We start from the raw sequence: 5,696 nt of genomic DNA on the forward strand, positions 1-5,696 counted from the left end.
TCCCACCGGACGCCTTGTGCTACGATCCGCTAATTGCAATCTAATTGATGTAGGCTTCAACTCTCCAATTTGTAGCTTCCGATATATAGCCAAGGGCATCAAATTGACACTCGCCCCTAAATCCATGAGAGCTCCTTCAAACACTTTCTCTCCTATGGTACACCCTATGGTAAAGCTCCCCGGATCTTGCATCTTTGGTGGTAGTCTTCGTTGGATAATTGCACTTACTTCCTCCTTCAACTCAAATGTCTCATCGGCTTTGAATTTCTTTTTGTTCATGCACAAGCTCTTGAGAAATTGAGCATACACCGGCACTTGATGAATGAGGTCCATCAATGGGATATTGACATCCACTTTCTTAAATATTTCTTGTATCTCTCTCATCAAGCCACTCTTCTTCTTACCCCTTCTTGAATTATCTCTTCTTGTGGCATTAGGATAAGGAAGTGGTGGCTCCGATGTATTCAAATCAAGAGGTGGATCAAAGGTGAGATTTCCGGTGGTGCCCCTAAGGGTAGTCAAGGTCCCACTAGGGTTCTTAGCCCTCAAGGCCTCGCCTAGTGATGAGTAGACCGGACCACTCCTATCCCTAGAGCTACCATGCACATGTAGATCTTCCTCCTTATTCCTCCCCTCTTTTTCTCTAGAAGTAGATGGCTCAAACTCATGAGTGGTGGGTCTAATGTCATCAAGAATCTTCCTAGAGGTGTCATCGGCCTTAGATGGGTCCCTAGCCTTCATGGCCTCACCATCTAATTTAGAGTCCGAGACATCCTCATCCCTAGAAGTCTTCTTTCTCAACAAAGCTCTTTCCTTGCCACTATCAATCAAGTCATATTTGCTTGCATTGTTCTCAAAGGACAAGAAGCCATAATCTTTACCAAGACTAGCTCCTCCGGAGGGTATATTTTCTTCCCCTCCGGCTACCTTATCCACCCCTTTATTTCTTCCTTTGGCATTCAAAGTCACATCACCCACTCCATAATTACCGGAAGGTACATTTTCTTCCCTTCCAGTCCCATCCTCATTGTAATATAAAGAATCATGATGCAAATGCAAATTATCATCAACAACATGGCCAAGAGGTACATTTTCTTCCCTCTTGGCCCCATATGAATGCAAATCAACATCGTCATCAAATAAAGGATTTGTATGGAAACTAGAAGATGTGGGCATGTAAACTTGATTATCATATACCTTCCCCGAACGTAGAGTGGTAATGGAATTGCATTCACGGATTTGGCCTCTTGGATTTGGCTCCGGTTGTGAAGGTAAGGCTCCTTTTGGTCTCTCACTCATGTTGGTGGCCATTTGGCCCACTTGTACCTCTAATCTAGCCATGCCTTGTTGTAGAGTTTGATACCCTTGAACTAGTGAAGAGATGCTTTGCTTGGTCTCTGTATTAGTAGAAGTTTGAACCTTGAGAAACTCTCCCATCAAATCTTCAAAATTAAGCTTCTTTTGTTCACTTGGAGCTTGAATAGGAAGGCCTTGAAGAATAGGAGGGGAATTGTAGTTCTCGCCTTGGTGGGAGCCTTGAAATGAGCTAGGATTGCCTTGAAACTTGCTACCACTAGAGCCAACACCTTGTGTAAACCCGGGAGGGGTGTTTTGACCATGAAATCCATGACTTGAGGTTGATTGACCTTGATAATTAGGCCCATATGCTTGCTGTCCATGTTGACCATGTTGTGAAAAATGAGTGCTTCCTTGGTGTGCATTGCCATAATGAGCAACATTTGATGAGTCTTGACCTTGGCCACCTCTAAAGCATTGCTTTCCACCTTAAACTGCACTAGATGAACCTCCTTGATCTCTCCAAGAAAAATTGGGATGATTCCTCCAACCGGGGTTATAAGTGTTAGAGTAAGGATCATTTCTTTGGTTCCTTGGCACAAAATTACCCACTTGGTTCACTTGTTCTTCAATAAAGTCCGGAAACTTGGATAATAAGTGACACTCTTGAGTGGAATGTGCTAGACTCTCACAAAGCAAACATGATGTAGAAGTTGCCATCTTAACTTGGGCTTGAGGAGGATTCTGGTTCAGTTGGTTTAGAAATTGGTCAATCTTGCTTTCTAACCTCTTGAACTCATGCATAGAAGGCCCGGATGATGTTCCTTGAACCTCATAGATACCACCTCGGCTAGGTGTACTCTCCTTGCTAGGTGATTGTTGTCTCTTTGCATCATGATCATCCCAATGAAGGGAATTAAGTGAAAGCTCTTCATATGTGTCCCAAGCGGCATCCGGAAGCTTGCTTGCAATAGTTCCACCACTAAAAGTGTCAACTCTTTGTCTTTGGTCCGCCATCAATCCTCTATAGAACTTGTCCACAAGAAACCACTTCTCTAACCCATGGTGAGGACATGACATCTCAAGATCCTTAAAGCGCTCCCAACACTCATGAAAACTCTCTTGAGGGTGTTGTCTAAATGCAATTAGCTCATCTCTAACATTGGAAGATCTTGAAGGAGGATAGTACTTTCCTAAGAAAGTTTCTTGCATCTCAACCCATGTACGTATTGATCTAGGAGGCAACTTGCTCAACCACTTTCTCGCATGGTTCTTGAGTGTGAAAGGGAATAATCTAAGCTTCAAACCATTAGAAGTGAGACCATTAGGTTGAACGGTAGTACACACTTGCTCAAACTCCGCAATGTGGTCATAAGGGTTTTCCAAAGCCATGCCATTAAATGTGGGTAGAATGCTCAACGTAGTTGGCTTGATCTCAAAGTGATGGTCACATGGAGGGAGTACAATGCAAGAAGGGTGATCAACAATAGTGGGGCTAGTATACTCCCTCATAGTCTTGCCTTGGGGAGGATTTTGTGCGTCTCCCATGTTGACTTCTCCTTGTGAATGTCTTAAAGGTACTCTCTCTTGATCAAGAACTCGGGGTGGAGCACTCTCGGTCACTAATGGTCTTCGAATCCTCCTTCTTTGTCTCCCTCTAGTGTCCTCACTCAATACCCTTCCGCTTCTAAGAGTGATCGGTTGATATAAAGAAGATGCTTCGTTCATACACCTTGGAACAAAAATGAGACCACGTAATGTGTACTCAAAAATTCACAAAATAGGCAATGAGAATCAAATTTCACTTTTTTCAATGAATGAGAGGGGTTAAGAGAAAGTAAGACAACAATTAAACAAGAAAATAAAATAACAAAAGCAAAGAAATGATGAAAACCAACAACTCAAGAAATTAACCACTAAGTAGGAAACCTAATAAAAAACTAACAAACAAGTCAAGACAAGTGACGATCGCTATCGATGCTCATGTCTTACATGTACTACAAAGTAATACAAGGCCCGTCACTTCGATAGAAATAATCACAATGTCTCAACAAACAAACACACAAGTAGGAAATAATCAAAATAAGAAAAGTAAAATAAAGAAACACTTTTTTTTTTTTTAAATCTAAACAAACAAAGAAAAATTAATTGAAACTAAGAAAATATTGCAAGTGACCTAACAACCGAAAACCAAGGGATTAAAGCTATTACACTTTAATCCCCGGCAACGGCGCCATTTGATTTGGGTACTTAAATGCAACTTACGCGCAATAAGGGCACGGTCATCAAAGAAAGGGAAAATATTTGAACCCGAAATTATCATACCACGGGGATTGAAAAGTTAACTCCAATCCTTGGTTATGCCGATTACTAAGTCACTAACAATTAACAAATAAACCTAGAAAAATAGCACCAAGCTATTTACATGCTCGGCTCGGAACAACCAAGCCTAAAATTGGTCAAGAGAACCACAAGTGAATGCGGAAACTCACAACCGAGTGGTATTGACAATGAAAGTGGTTTGTGAAATTTGATTTTGATTGTGAAAAATAAAATTGACAATTGAAAATTAAAATTGCAAGTAAAGATAAAGATAATAGAAACTAATCAATAAATGGAAATTAGGTCACTAGGGTATCCTCCTAGCCAAATTTAATGCACAAATATATTTTGACAATGGTCATTCAATTTATAATGGCATCAAGAACCGTACCCAAGGCTTTTCAAGACTCATGGGTCATTAGATTCCTTAAAGGGTATTCCTACTCCGGATCAAGGGTCGTAGAAAATCAATTGGGACAATCTAGAGCCTTGTCAGGGCCTCTAGTTGCACCAAAAGGCGAAGAGTCCTAGAATCAAGGTTCCCAAGCTAGCCAATACGACAATCGAAATTGGTATTGTAACTAACCATGTTCTAAACAAGTGTCCTAGCCATAAATTAGAGAAGTGATTAGGTCCCCTAATTTGTTCTAGACATGCTCATCTACACATTCAAGAGTTAATCAAGCTCCTAAGCATGCATCTAAGTCAAATATTATAGAATAGAACATATGCCAAACACGAAATTGAAAACCATTAAATCAAAACATATTTATTACATTAAATCCATGCTAGGGCTCAAACCCTAGCTTCCTAAATAGACTACTCACAACCCATCCACAAATCAACAATAATATTCATCAATTAAAGAGGTAAAGGTGAAGAGGAGTGGAAAGTAACAAGAACAAGTCACAAATTGTTATGGAGCAATTATGACAAACCTTGATTTATGGCTTCCCACTATACCCAATCTCAAGTCTTGATGTAGATAAGATCCCTTGAAGCTTCTTGAAATCCCTTTGAGAAATTGATGAGGATTTGATGAAATTTTGGTGAGGTGAATCTTGATGAGGAGGAAAATGGATCTTGATGAGGTGATGGTGGATCTTGATGAGGAGGTTCTTAGTGAGGAGAAGAAATGGTGTGGAGGGGTGGTTTTTGGGTGTAGGGTGAGAGAGAGAGAGGGGATGAAGGGATGGGATGGGTCTGGTGGTATATGAAAATGGGGAGTGCGGCAGGTCTGGGTTGAGAGGAATAGCCTAATTGATGGTTGGGTGAGAGAGTATATATGGATGGGTCGGCTACTGTTTTTTTTCTGAGAGAGAGGAGTCCTGCCGTTTTGTTTTTTTTTGACAGACATGAAGGGATAGGGTAGCTGACGTGTCAGCATGTGAGAGGAAGGATGAAAGGAAAGAAACAGGAAAGGGAAAGCCACCGTGCATAATTATGTAATTAAACATGATGACGTCAGCATGACGTCATAACTCTTTTTTTTTTTTTTTAAATTTCCTTTCCATTTCTTTTCTTTTCTTTTCTTTTCTTCTTGTTCTTCTCTTCTCAATGTACTTCCGCACAAATTATCGGAAGCAATTGGATTTCGCTCCTTTCATTGGCATTGACCACAGTTGAACCGCATTGACAATTTTGTCATTTTCTCGGAAACTCCATTTTTCTCCAATTTTCCACCATTTTCTCTCGATTTCCGCAATTCCGCTTATTTCCTACACAACAAATAAAATTGGATTAACAACATTATAATTTGCTCAAGTATTAGCATATTTCTAGTGTTTTGGATACAATTACATGCATAAAAATGCGTGTAATCACATTCCTGGAGAAATTTTTCCCTGCTTCAAGAGTTATTACTATGAGGAAGAAAATCACTGGAATTCAACAAGCTGCAGATGAATCTTACGCCAACTACTATGAAAGGTTCTAATCTTTTGGCACAATGTCCCCAACACAAGTTCAAGGATGAAAGCCTCTTGCAACTTTTATGAGGGTTTGCTCCCTCTTGAGCGCCAAATGTTAGATGCTGCTAGTGGAGGTACTTTTGTGGACAAGACTCCAGCTGCTGAGAA

General features: G+C 40.4%; 1 non-coding gene across 1 annotated transcript; it reads left to right on the plus strand.

The window, feature by feature from the left end:
• The first annotated feature begins 2,353 nt into the window (after positions 1–2,353).
• On the plus strand, positions 2,354–2,460 carry LOC133724049 (small nucleolar RNA R71). Its single transcript, XR_009853463.1, has one exon. It is a non-coding gene; the product is annotated as a small nucleolar RNA R71 (small nucleolar RNA).
• The last annotated feature ends 3,236 nt before the right edge of the window (positions 2,461–5,696 follow it).

Source organism: Rosa rugosa, chromosome 7 (genome assembly GCF_958449725.1).
Source record: "Rosa rugosa chromosome 7, drRosRugo1.1, whole genome shotgun sequence".
Lineage (NCBI taxonomy): Eukaryota > Viridiplantae > Streptophyta > Magnoliopsida > Rosales > Rosaceae > Rosa > Rosa rugosa.